The 15,434-nt window shown below is 36.1% G+C and overlaps 1 non-coding gene across 1 annotated transcript; it reads left to right on the top strand.

Moving 5' to 3' along the window:
• The first annotated feature begins 8,289 nt into the window (after positions 1-8,289).
• LOC141423650 (U6 spliceosomal RNA) lies at positions 8,290-8,395 on the top strand. Its single transcript, XR_012448488.1, has one exon. It is a non-coding gene; the product is annotated as a U6 spliceosomal RNA (small nuclear RNA).
• Positions 8,396-15,434: the final 7,039 nt, after the last annotated feature.

The raw sequence follows: 15,434 nt of genomic DNA, 5'->3' as shown, positions 1-15,434 counted from the left end.
TTACCCATAAATTACCATGTTTCTTAAGTTATATATCAGATCATGTAAATCCTAGCTTAAAACTATACATTTTTTATCATAACAAAAGAACTTAAAACCCTTTTGTGGTCTACAAGTCCTATAAGATCAGGCCCCCAAGTTCTCTTTGAACACTTTTTTCTACCATTCTCTCCTTAACAACTTTGCTTCAACTATGCTTAAGTTATCATCATTCTGTACCTCAAATACATTAAGCTTACACAAATCTACATCAGTAAGAGTTCTCCAGAGATACAGAACAAATAAGATGGATGGCTGGATAGAAAGATGGTTGGTAGATAAAAAGATGATAGATGATAGAGAAATAGATATAGATATAGATATAGATAGATGATAAGTAGGTAGATAGATATATAGACAGACAGACAGAAGTCAGGTTAAAGGAGAGTTGGCTCACATGATTATTGAGGCTAAAAAGTCATATGATAGGACATCTGAAAGCTGTGGAGCCAGAAAAGGTAGTGACATATCTTTATTTAAGCCCTAAAGTCTCAGAACCAGGAATAATGCCAATGGTTTAACTCTCACTCCAAGGCCAAAGGCCACAGAACACAGAGAATGGGTTTGTGGAGAGGCACTGATGCAGTCCCAGGATCTTGAAGGCAAGAGAAACTGGAGTTCTGATCCAAAGGCAGAAGAAGCAGTGTCCCAGCTCTGAGACTGAGAGTGAATTTGCCTTTCTCCAACTTTTTGTTCTGTCTGAGGCCCCAGCCAATTGGATGGTACCTGTCCATACTAAAATCAGTGCTTCCCTAATCAGTGGAATGATTCCCATGCCAATATGCTCCTGAACCATTCTTATAGACACACATAGAAAGAATCTTTTACTAGTTATCTAGACATTCATGAATCTAGTAATACTTAATATTAACCATTACACCATCTTAGGGAATTCTCTTACCATTACCGAGAATATTCTTTCCCGAGTCAAGTCTAATTTTAAACATCATTTCCTTAGAGTATCTTTTAACTAACCAGTACAATGTAGTCACTTATTTCCTATCACATCAAATTGTTTTACTTATATGTCACTCACTAAATGCTGACATTTGGTTGTGTACTCATTTATTTTAAAAAGTAGATGCTTTAGAGATCCAAAATGGCAACTAGGGCGCAGAAGCAGACAGCGTGAGCTGTGAGTCCAAAACCTAACTGAGATTCTGGAGCCACACTTGGCAGAAATAAAGCAGCAAGGAGAATCAAAAACTTTGACACCCAGAACCCCTAGCCCATGGAAAGCTTCTCCACACCACGTTACACTGAGAAAACAGGAGGAGAGCCATGCCACTAAACACTGGCTCCAAACCTGCTTGAGAGAGATTCAGCAGATCAACAGGAGAGCACCAAGCATTACGTGGTATTCCCCCAGCCACCCCTAAGAGAAACCAGCATAGCCCCCTAGGCAGACTAACACCCCCTCAAAAAAAAAAACTAAACTAAAAAAACTGAACAATAAACAAGGAACTGAAAACTAACACACAGAAGAGGGGTGGAGTTGCTGAAAGTGCACCAGAGAAGGGGGGAAGAACAAGGAGCTGATCTCTGCATGAACTTTCAGTAAACAAGTGTTGGAAAGGCAGAAGGACTGACAGTGGGTGGATGAGGAGGTGCTGCCTGAAATAGGGCAGGTAGCAGTCTACAAAGCTTATCTCCTGAGGCAGTGAGCAACATCCAAAGTCAAAATGACACTGCAAAATTGAAAATAATAAGCAAAACATCACAAAAGGGGACAAGGCAAAGAAACAAGCCCCAAAGAAACAAACCCAACTCCAAAGCAGAACAGCTGGTGGGCTACTGAGCTGATTCCAGAACCTGAGGACAACATACAAACTTAAACTGCCACAACCCCACTGAGGGAGGAGCTGACCAAGCAACTGCCTCTGAAACATAAAAGAAAAAAAACAACAAGAAAACACTACCCAACCACCTGGCAAGGCTATGACAGAGCTTCTGCTTAAATACCAACACCAGGATTGGATGCTGGAGGAGTAACATCAAAACTTAAAATATAACTGAAATTCTATTCTACCTAAGGCTGGAATTTTTGTTTGTTTGTTTATCTGTTCATTTGTTTATCTGTTTGTTTGTCATTTGTTTACATATGTTTGTTCATCTCTCCATGTTCATTTCCTTGGGCTTTGTTTTTTCTTTTTTTTTTTTTTGGTTGTTTTACTATTGTGAATTAGCAAATACTAAATAACAACCGGACCAGGGACAGAAATAACACACACACACACACACACACACACACACACACACTCACACACACACACACACTTAGCTACAAACCCAAAACAGACACAAAATAAAATTAAACCAAGGAAAAGAAGACAGGAGAATGAAACCACCAACTAGCCTATCAAGAAAATAGTTGCACAATACCAAGTGGAGCGATGGCAAGATGAAAAAATGATGGAAAGAATTCTCCCCCCAACAGTAATTTCATACAGGATTCTGAAGAAAATGGATACCCAGTTTCAGACTCCAATAAAACAAAGACAAATGACACCAAGCAACCCAATGATGCACACAAGAACATACTCAAAGAAGAAATTCTGCAAGTAATCACCGAGAATTTCATGGAGATGTTACTAGACATGGTTAACCAAAATGTACAAGAGGCACTCAGAAATTTCAATAAAGAATGCGAGAAGAGACAGAAACAAATAAATGAACTCATAGGAGCCCTAAATAAACACAAAAGTGAACAGAGAACACTATAAATAGAGAGATAAATGAATTAAAGCCAAAAATAGACAAAGAGGAAGTGACCCATGATATGAAAAACCTCAGAAAAAAGAATGAAACAGAAATACAAAACACAATGGAAGGACACTCCAGCAGACTAGAGCAAGCAGAAGACAGAATCTCAGAACTTGAAGATAAAATGGAAATTCAAGGAAAAACTGAAGAACTATTAGTCAATCAACACAAGACCTATGAAAGGAATATGCAAGAACTCACTGACTCCATCAAAAGACCAAACCAGAGATTCATGGGCATTGAAGAAGAAGAAGAGGTGCAAACAAAAGGGATTCATAATATATTCAACAAAATAATCACAGAAAATTTCCCAAACCTAGAGAAAGCTATGACCATTCAGGTACAGGAAACATCCAAGACACCAAACAGACTTGGCCAAAATAGAAATTCTCCACAACATATTATCATTTAAACAACAATCAGAGAAATTAGAGAAAGAATATTGAAGGCTGTAAGAGAGAAAAAACAAATAACATGCAAAGGTAAGCCCATCAAAATCACAGCAGACTTCTCAATGGAAACCTTAAAAGCAAGAAGGGGATGGAGTGAGGTATTCCAGGCACTGAATGAAACAACTTCAACCTTAGACACTGTACCCAGCAAAACTATCATTCAAAATAGATGGAGCAATAAAAGTTTTCCATGATAAACTGAAACTAAAAAATATATGACTACCAAGCCACCACTATAAAAGATTCTTCAAGGAATTCTGCACACAGAAAATGAAAGCAAAAAAACTCAGGAGAGGACAGACAACACCAAACCACAGGAGAAGAAAAGACAAGGAATCAAAGAGTAACATTAATTCAGCTGCACACAATCAAACCTCAAACAACAAAAACAACTAAATGACAGGAATCACCACATACCTATCAATACTAACACTGAATGTTAAAGGACTTAACTCCCCCATCAAAAGACATCATCTGGCAAACTGGATTAAAAAGGAAGATTGAACAATCTGTTGTTTACAGGAGACCCATGTCATTGACAGAAACAAGATGCTGAGGGTGAAAGGCTGGAAGAAGATTTACCAAGCCAATGGCCCCCAAAAGCAGGCAGGAGTACCAATACTTATCTCAGACAAAGTAGACTTCAAATTCACATTGATTAAATGACATAAAGAAGGACACGCCATACAAATAAAAGGGAAAATACACCTAAATTAAATAACAATTGTCAACTTATATACACTCAACATCAGTGCACCCAATTTCATCAAAAATTCTCTGAAGGACCTAAAAGCACATATAGACTCCAACACAGTGGTAGTGCAAGACTTTAATAACCCCCATCACCAATAGATAGGTCATTCAAACAAATGATCAATAAAGAAATTCTAGAACTAAATCATACCATAGATCAAAGGGACCTAGCTGATGTCTACAGATTATTTCATCCAACTTCTGCACAATATACATTCTTCTCAGCAGCCCATGGAACTTTCTCTAAAATTGATCATATCTTAGGGTACAAAGCAAGCCTCAGCAAATATAAGAAAATAGAAATAATCCCATGCATTCTGTCTGATCACAATACATTAAAACTAGAACTCAATAACAAAAACAACAGTGGAAAACATGCAAACAATTGGAAGCTAAACAATTTGCTCAATGATCAGGGTGTCATTGATGAGATAAAAGAAGAAATTAAAAGGTGCCTGGAAGTTAATAAAAATGAAAACATAACCTAACTGATGGGAAAATTTATAGCCATGACTGCATATATTAAAAGGACAGGAAAATCTCAAATCAATTACCTAAGGCTACATCTCAAACTCCTAGAAAAACAAGAACAAGCAAAACCAAAAACAAGCAGAAGGAAAGAAATAATAAAAATATGGGTCAAAATTAATGAAATAGAAACAAAAAAAATCCATGAAAAGCATCAAAGAAACAAAAGTTGGTTCTTTGAAAAAATAAATAACATTGACAGACCCCTGGGAAATCTCACTAACATAAAGACAGAAAAAACCCAAAACAGTAAAATCAGAATTGCAAAATGGGAGATAAGAACAAACACCATGGAAATCCTGGGAATCATCAGAGACTACTTTAAGAACCTATTTTCCAATAAATTTGAAAATCTTGAAGAAATGGACAAATTTCTAGATATTTATGACCACCAAAAATTGAACCAAGAGGATATTAATCACCTGAATAGATCTATAACACAAAATGAAATTGAAGCAGCAATAAAACATCTCCTCAAAAAGAAAAGTCCAGGTCCTGATGTATTCTCAGCTGAATTCTATCAGACCTTGAAAGAAGAATACCAATTCTCCTTAAACTTTTACATAAAACAGAAAGGGAAGGAACACTGCCTAACTCATTTTGTGATTCTTTATCATAAAGACCCAAAAAACTCTACCCAAAACTCCTAGACACCATAAATAGCTACAGCAATGTGGCAGGATACAAAATCAACTTACAAAAATCATTAGCTTTTCTATACATCAACAACAAACAAATTAAGAAAGAGTATGTGGAAACAAATCTATTTATAGTAGCCTCAAAAATATCAAATATCTCAGAGTAAACTTAACAAAGGGTGTGAATGACCTCTCCAAAGAGAACTACAAATCCCTGAAGAAAGAGATCGAGGAAGACTACAGAAGATAGAAAGATCTCCCATGCTCATGGATTGGTAGAATCAACATTGTAAAAATGGCTCTACTACCAAAAGCAATCTACATGTTTAATGCAATTCCCATCAAAATCCCAATGACTTTCATCACAGAGATTGAAAAATCTACCCTAAAGTTCATTTGGAAACACAAAAGACTGCAAGTAGCCAAGGCAATACTCAGCAAAATGAGCAATGCTGGAGGTATCACAATACCCGACTTCAAACTATATTACAAAGCAATAGCAATAAAAACAGCTGGCACAAAAACAGATATGAAGACCAGTGGAACAGGATAGAGGACCCAGATATGAATCCACACAACTATACCCACTTTATTTTTGACAAAGTCACTAAAGACATACAATGGAGAAAATATAGCCTCTTCAACAAATTTTGCTGGGAAAAGTGGTTATCTGCCTGCAAAAAAACTGAAAGTAGATTCATGCTTATCACCCTGTACTATTATCAACTCAAAATGGTCAAGGACCTTAGTATCAGACCCGAAAATCTGAAGTTAGTACAGGAAAGAGCAGGGAATACTCTGGAAGCCATAGGTATTGGCAAGGACTTCTTCAATAAAACCTCAGCAGCTCAGTAATTAAGAGATAGGATGGACAAATGGGACTTCATAAAATTAAAAAGCTTCTGCACAACAGAAGAAATAGTCTCTAAGCTGAAGAGACCACCCACAAAGTGGGAGAAAACATTTGCCAGCTATACAACAGACAAAGGACTGATAACCAGAATATACAGGGAGCTCAAAAAACTAAACCCTTCCAAAATCAATGAACCAATTAAGAAATGGGCAACTGAACTAAACAGAACTTCTTCAAAAGAAGAAACCCAAATGGTCAAAAAACACATGAAAAAATGCTCACCATCCCTGGCCATAAAGGAAATGCAAATCAAAACCACACTAAGATTGCACCTCACCCCTGTTAGAATAGCTATCATCAAAAACACCACCAAAAACAGGTATTGACAAGGATGTGGGGGAAAAGGAACCTTCATACACTGCTCGTGGGAATGCAAGCTCATTCAACCACTTGGAAAACAATATAGAGGTTTCTTAAAAAACTAAACATAGATCTGCCATATGATCCAGCAACCCCACTCCTAGGGATATACCCAAAGGCATGAGACTCAGGTTACTCCAAGGCACCTGCACACCCATGTTTATTGCAGCACTATTCACAACAGCCAAGTTATGGAAACAGCCAAGATGCCCCACTACTGATGAATGGATTAAGAAAATGTGGTATTTATACACAATGGAATACTACTCAGCCACGAAGAAGAATGAAATCTTATCATTTGCAGATAAATGGATGGAACTGGAGAACATCATCCTGAGTGAGGTTAGCCAAGCCCAGAAGACCAAAAATCGTATGTGCTCCCTCATATACAGACTTTAGATCAAGGGCAAACACAACAAGGGCATTGGACTTTGATCACATGATGAGGCGAGAGCACATCAGGGAGGTATGAGGATAGGCAAGAAACCCACAAAAAAAACCAAGATAGCATTTGATGTCCTCAGTGCAAAGGAACTAATGCAGAAACTTGAAAGCAACAGAGGCCAATAGGAGAAGAGGACCAGGAACTAGAGAAAAGTTTTGTTCGAGAAGAATTAATTTAGAATATAACACATATATACAGGAAAGCAATACGAGTAAACTCCCTGTATAGCTATCCTTATCTCAACTAGCAAAAACCCTTGTTCCTTCCTATTATTGCTTATACTCTCTCTTCAACAAAATTAGAGATAAGGGCAAAATAGTTTCTGCCTGGTATCAAGGGGGTAGGGGGGAGAGGGAGGGAGCGGGGGCAGAGGAAGGGGTGAGAAATGACCCAAACATTGTATACACATATGAATAAAAGAAATGAAAGAAAGAGAAAATGTGGTATTTATACACAATGGAGTTTTACTCAGCCATGAAGAAGAATGAAATCTTATTCACAAGTAAATGTAAGGAACTGGAGAACATTATCCTGAGAGATGTTAGCCAGGCTCAGAAGACCAAACATCGTATGTTCTCCCTCATATGTGGACTTTAGATCTAGGGCAAAAGCAGTAATATTGTTGAACTTGGGTCACATGCTAAGGGGAGAGCACATATGGGAGGAATGAGGATAGGTAGGAAACCCAAAACTTGAAAGTGTTTGATGTCCCCACTGCAGAGGAGCTGATACAGTAACCTTAAAGCAACAGAGGTCAATACGGGAAGGTGACTGGGAAGTAATGAACAGGTCTGGTAGAGATGAATCAATTCTGGTTGTAATAAACTTGTGCATGGAAGCAATGCTAGGACTCTCTCTGTATAGCTATGCTTATCTCAACTAGCAAAAATGCTTTGTCTTCCTTATTATTGCTTATGTGCTTTCTTCAAGAAAATTGGAGAAAAGGGCAGAACAGTTTCTGCCTGGAAGCGAGGGGGTGGAGGGAGAGGAAGGGGGTTGGCAGAGAGGCAGGGGGCAAGAGGTCAGGGCGGAGAAATGACCCAAACAATGTATGCACATATGAATACATGAATAAAAACAAAGTAGATTTTACTGTTATAGAAACTAAAAGTCACAGTCTCAAAATATTTTCAAATCACACATCAAGAATATGTGTATCAAGAATATATACATAAAAATATCTTACAATAAAGAACATAAAAATTATTTTAAGACACTTCACCAAAAAAGTTATACGGATGGCCAGTGAGTAATAAAAAGTTGCTCAGTATAATGCAGTTTTTAGAGACATACAAATCAAAGCCATGAGATACCACTCTACACTTACTAAAATGACTAAACTCACAGACAAATAATACAAACTGCTGTTGAAGATGAAGCTACAAAAATTCTTATAAAATGCTCACTTCAGAGCATAAACACTAAATATTGAGTAAGACAAAGAAAATTAGCATGACCTCTATACAACGATGACACGCAAACTCATGAGGCATTCCATATAAAAAAAAAAAAACTCTTACACATTACTGGTGAAAATTAAAATGATACACCCACTTTTGAAAATACTTCTCTCCATTTCTTGCCAAATTGAATACATACTCTGCTTTGGGCAGAGAGAATAAGGAAAGAAATTGAGCACAGATGTGTGTAAGGAACTGCTGGAGTTGATGCAAATGTTCGAAATCTTGATTGTGATGATCGTTTCATGACTGTATACATTTGTCAAAATTTCTCAAGTTACAAACTTTAAACATGAATTTTATTGCATGTAAGTTATATATTAATAACTACTTCAAAAAGTAGTCACAGTAAAAATGTGTTGATGGCTGTGAACCATAAAGAAACTATTTAAAAACCTAAGATATGAAGTGTGAAATGCATTTTATATAATGTTTGTTAAAAATAGTCACATTTTCACTAAGCCTACAGCACTTTGTTATAAAAAATACACTGATATTTAACATTTTATTCCTTAACACGGTCACATTGGGGAGGTGATATCACACATTATATTTATATGAATATCCATAGAAGTGTGACTATGAAATAAGTACGATGGCCCTTATGTATAACCTATGAAAGACAATTTCATCATCTGAATGCCTCTCATATCTGCTCTCTACTCTGCTCTTATTCTCAACATTGTTCAGCTTTTTGCCTTACTACTGAAATAGTCTCATTCTCCCTGATTTTAATCTATTCTCACCTTTCAAAATAACCTATAAACATTACATTATCAATTTTTCAAAACAAATATCTCTCTTATACAATAATCTACAATGGGTTTTTGTAAGCTTCTGAATAAAATTTAAGCTCTTGGTTCTGAAGTCCAAAACTTCCCTAAATCAGACCTCAAAAATATGGTTAGTATTTATTTCAAATTCCTAATTCATAGAAAATTATATAGCATTTCAATGAATGATCCTTCAGGAATACTTCTTTAAATCATTTACTTTTCTTGGAAGGTTTCCCCTCATCTTGTTGAAAATCTGTCCTTCCCTTCCCAGATCCTAAAATCTTATGCTCACCTAGAGTTTTTATGTGACTGAATGCATGAATGAGGTATCACTTCTATTAGATTTGCTTTAGTTCTCAAATCTGATATTTCTTCTTCCTTTAATCAACTGTGGGCTTTACTTGAGTTTTGGTTATGGTATTTGACATATTTTCACTAAGATTACAGTTAAAAGCAGACTTGTCTCAATCCTCACCCTAAAATATAATCTACATGTGTTACAGGATTATCTTTCAGTCATCTTTATCTCTATAGAACATCCACATGTGCATGGAATATAACCTCAGAAACAATTCTAAGAAAGATGTATAGATTTTTGCCTAAAATACATGAAGTAAACAGGGATGAGGTTGTACAGAAGACTGATAGGGACTTTGTGGCAGTATAGAGGTTATTCCTGTTGGTACAAGTTTAAGGTAAGTCACACCCTAGAATTGTTGGAAGAGTACTTTTTTGACAACTTATTAATTTAAAATAATTTCAAAACTGTATTTTTAGCTTAATTACACCGACCATGTAACCTATGTGACCTTTTGAATGCAAATCAATACCTCAGACAACGGAATCAGAAAGATGAAATCAAATATATTTGATACATTATAAGAACCTTTGTAAATGCCACAATGTACTCCCCACCCAGCACAATAGTAAAGAGAAAATGAGTAGTGTATTTTATGTACTATGTATTCATGGCTTTTGTTCCATTTCTACTTTTGTAATATGTAAATAAATCACCATATGTTAATGAGTGTAACAGAAATTCACAAAGTAAAAGTATTCTTTAGTTAACTACATGAAAATATAACAGGTAGCATAAATTCCTTGTTTTAATTAATATTATCTTTAAAAAATGAAAGGCAGGAAAGTAAAACTTGAGGTGGAAGGTGAACAGAGAGGATAAAGGAGAGTGAATATGGTCAATGTCCTTTATATGCTTGTATGAAAATAAAACAATGAAACCTATTGAAATTATTTTAAGAAGGGGGGATGAGGGAGAATGATGGATGAGGTGAATATTATTAAGGTAAATTGTAAGCATATATATATAAATGTCTCAAATAAACCATCCTGTATAACTAGTATATGTTAATAAAAATGTAAATATAAAAAATTCCTTGTTTTAAAACTTATACTCATTTCACTGCATGTATAGTTTCAATGATGCCTTTTTATATTTTGTATTTGTTGAAAGATACACTTCTCTTCTGCACACACTAAACAATATTCCATTACCACTATGAATGTTTACAAGTCCTGAATGATATAATAATATGGAAAATTCCTGGCATGTTTTTTGTCACTTAAATTAACTTTATGAACATCTAATTAATTTCTAGGTTATATCAATGAGTTAATTATTAAATATTTCAAGTAGATCAAAATAATGTGAAAATTATGATATTCTTAGAAAATAACTTTTTATATATGGAATTCTATTATGATACGCCATGTTTTTGTTTAAAAAATAATTTCTGTTGGTCTTTGAGAAACCATTTTATAGTTGAATTATAGTGCTAAAGACTTAGAGCATGTGTTTAATTATGGTAACCTGGTTTAACCAAGACTTTTGTAATGAAGGCTTTAAGTAGAAAGCAGATATATCTGCAGCCTTGGGTTAGATCCTATTGACAACAGTGCCAACACACACAAATGCACAGCAAATACCAGATGAGAGGGAGTAAGAACTGGAAGAGGTACTCAAATTAAGACTGCTTTCCATGACAGGGGAAACAATGACTAGTTTTACCAAGGTCAAAAGCTATAAAACTTTGCTCTGTGGTTTCTGCTTTCTCAACTGAAATCAGATATGGACAAAGTGCTAAGAAACTGAAAAGCCAAATAAATGCCTTTTCTATGAAAGTATTACTTGGTTGTTAGGAGAATTAAAGCCTGGATAAGACTTCAGAAATTTTGACCTGTATTAGAGCACTCAAAATTTGAAAAACATCTGAGATTGATACATAAGCCACTTTGAGTAAGACAAATGTGCATATGTGAAAAAAAACATAAGCACGTTAACAAATCTTTAACTATACATCAGAGTTAATGCATACAGTATCAATACGTACCTAGGTTTCTGTTTCAAAATTTGTTAACACTTGTTCTAATATTGCATACAATTTATTTGAATCTACATACTTGCCCAACTCAAAAAAATACTATTTTCAGGAGGATTCAAAAGAAAACAAATGTGTTTGTCCCTTTATTAATCATACCTATGAGAAGACAAGGTGTTTCAACTGGAAGCCCACCTTGGGACAATGTCATCTAATAGTAGCAATATTCCTAGCAGAAGATAATCTCTAGCATGTTGGCCTGTCTAGCATAAACCTTTCATGAATCAGCATACATCACAAGGAACAGCAATCAGCAATGACTATGTTAAGTTAACCCTTACCTGTCAAACAAGGAAAAAGAGTGATTCCTAAATTCACTTAAAGGAGGATGAATACATGTGCCCTTATCAGTAACAAATCAGTTTCCCATTCCATAGTCAGGTGCTTACAACAATAGCTCCTAATCCTAGTTGGGTATTCTAATTATCTGAGGATCCTTAAAAATATTTATGACTCAGAAGGCCAAAAATCACATGTTCTCCCTCATATATGGATTATAGACCTAAAACAAATGCAGTAATATTATTGGACATGGGTCACACGCTAAGGAGAGAACACACATAGGAGGAACAGGGAAAGGAGAAGAAACCTAAAACTTGATTATGGTTGATATGCTCAGAGTAGAGGAGTGAACCAAGTAATCTTAAACTGGCAGAGGCCACTATGGGAAGGGGACCAGGAAGTAGTGAAGTAGTGAAGAGGTCTGACAGAGAAGGACCAATGTGGGTTGCAATACACAAGTACATGGAAGCAATGCTAGCAATCTCTCTGTATAGTTATCTTTATCTCAAACTAGCAAAAACACTATGTTTTTCTTATTATCTCCTATTCTTTTTCTTCAACAAAATCAGAGAACAAGAGGGTGGAACAGGTTTTGCCTGGAAGCTGCGGCGGTGGGGAGGTGACACAAACAATGTATACACATGTAAGTAGATGATAAAATAAAAGCAGGAGATGTAAAAAAAATATGAATGCCTGAGCCCCATCTCTACAGATCTTGAGAAAATCATTTTGATCTTGAGCTTTAAATTAGCTCTAAGATCTCTGATTAATTGATGGAGGAAATAGAAGGAAAACTATAATTTCATAGCAAGAACTGTGCTCCCTTTGCAAATAGTAGTTGCTTGAATTCACCTTTGGGAAACCATCCCAAGAGTCCTCATAGAGAGGTAAAGCAAAGATTCCCTGATGTAGTAGAAATTTGTGGACAGATCATGACTCCAATGCCTTAAAAACTAATTGTGGGAGACAGTGTTGCATCTGGAGTAAATTAGGATGCTTGGTAGGAAGAGAGATGGGCTGAGGCTGGGTGGAAGAAGGATGGAGGAGGAGGCAGCATGGTATTTATTACCATCTGGCTTCTTGAACCTGAGTTATGAACATTGGTGGTTAGAATGATGAAGCCCCAAAGCCAAAGTATTTATAAGAGACTCTGAAACTTTGAGCCCTGTGAAAATGTTATAGACAAGCAGGGAGGAACTGACAGTTTCTGCTTCTCAGTAGAATCTATCTCTGCCATTGCAGAGCTGGTAGCCATGGGAGTATGCAGAGATGTAACTGCTGGCAATCCCATGGGAGTTCTGATCAAGAGCTCTATTAGCCAACAGAAAAGCTTCACTGTGGAATTTTGTAGATAATAGACATTAACTGTTGGAAGTCAGCAGGAGGAAAATAATGATATGCCCTGACAACATGTTAACTATAGCTGATATATTGGTTTGGTGGGAGCTATCATTAGGGATCCCTAAAAATACTTTAGGTACACTTGAAACAGTTATGCAACTTTCTTATAGGAGCATGTATTAAATTAATTTGACCTCACTTTTTAGTCACAAAGGAGACCAGAACATAGGGAAGACATTCAAAAGGAGGCTTACCTCAATGGACTGAAAGTTTGCTACCATGATGACTAATATATCATAAGGGTAAGAGATGGTCTTAAAGGTGACCTAAGTGACCACAGAGTTGAACTAGTTTCTCTCACTGAATAAACAAGTATCTCTGTTTTCTATGACTTCACTTTCCCTGTTTTTCTTCCAAAGCTTCCCATCAATTGTAAATAGGTTTTTCAGGTACAAGGTGAGAAGTACTATTTGACCAAAAGTGTATGCTACCCTCGCTCCCTTACCAGAAATTCCAAAGTAGTTATCATTATTTTTTGGCATGGAAAAATAAACAAATGCATACCTATTACCCCCCCCAACACCTTATAATATGTAAAGTGATCTATACAGCATGCTAAACTTGGTGTGAATTATAAACATTCATCCAGGTTCTAAATGATTTTCTTACACAGTGCTGGTTTGGAAATATGAATGTTTGTGGTCCAAGAAAAAATAATCCACAGACAATGAAATCAGTCAATATTTAAGCCATGCACTGAGACCAGGCTGCATGCCCAACTTCCTATTTGACTGCACTTCACCTTTTTCTTTCACAGTATTTAGGTGAAGTATGTTTTTTTTCATTATTGTGAGTTTGATATCAGCAAAAGACCTTGCAGCAGCTACTCCTCTAGCCTGTCCATGATGTAAAATGTGAGGAAAATTACTCAGTAACAAGAAGAGACAAAGGAAGTAATGATCTTTGTTCTTGAGATTTAGAGAGCTGAGAAATATCTCCTAAATAGGTGATTAAGATTATAGGCCATTAATACCAATATGTAATATTTGGTAAGAAGGCTCCACCTGTGAGAAGGCATTCCACCAGTTGCCTGTACAGACCACCCTAAATCAGCCTTTCTTTAGGATGAAATGGACCTCCTTGTTAGTTCATCACAATAAATTTCTCCTCTGCCATCTCCTTGCCTCTCAACGGATTGCCTTCCATCATGGGGCAGGCAGACTGAGACTTTTGCACAATAGCAATATTGATGGAAATATTTTTATAAGTTTGTGGCAAAGGCTGGATCAATATTGCAGCTGTTTTTTATTTAGGATATACTCATTGTACAGAGGAATTCATTGTGACAATTCGGAATAGGCTTACATTGTTCATTGGTTAGATTTTCCCCACCGTCTCCCCTCTGAACTCCCTCCCTACCACACTTAAAGTAATTGAAAAAGATTTCATCATTCTATTTTGTGTATGAAGCACATCAACCATATTCCTGCATCTTCAGCTCTTCCATTCACCCTTCCCCTTCACATAAATACCCTCCCCACACTATACCTATTTTATAGTCCTGTTTTTTGTTATTAATTCCATAGTCAAATTTCAAAGGGATTTCTCACTGCATCTTCACTGTGAGTATACTTTATTTCAGTCAGTTCAACCCTTTCCATTACTCACCTTTACCACTTCCCTCCCATCCTGAAATTCAACAGCTTTCAATACATATCACTGTATCCTCTACTTGCACAGATGTATTTCAATATCGTTGATATTCTATCATTCTCTTTTCCTTTCCCTCCTTCCTCAAGTTCCATAGAGTAGTTCCACCATTACAAATAGGTTTTACATATAAGATTGTATATGATCATGTTTGTTTTTGTGTATGCGTTTATTTTTGTATCTGCCTTCCACATATGAGAGAAAGCAAGTGACCTTTTTCTTTCTGAACCTGGCTTACTTCACTTAACACCATGTCCTCCAATTACATCCATTTGCCTTCAAAACATGTGGTATCAATTCTTCCTTATGGCTGAATAAAATTCTACAATTTCTTAATCCATTCATTATTTGTAGGGCATCTGGGTTGTTTCTATAGCTTGAACTATTGTGACCAGTGCTGTAATAAACATTGGTGTGCAAGTGTCTCTATTGTATTCTGACTTACATTCCTTTGAGTATATACCCAGAAGTGATATCACTGGATCTTATGGCACTGCTATTTATAGTTTTTTAAGGAATCCCCATACTGTTTTTTGTAATGATTGTTCTAATTCATATTCCCATCAACAGTGTATAAG

Source organism: Castor canadensis, chromosome 5 (assembly GCF_047511655.1).
Source record: "Castor canadensis chromosome 5, mCasCan1.hap1v2, whole genome shotgun sequence".
NCBI lineage: Eukaryota > Metazoa > Chordata > Mammalia > Rodentia > Castoridae > Castor > Castor canadensis.
This window is presented reverse-complemented; position numbering and strand designations above follow the sequence as displayed.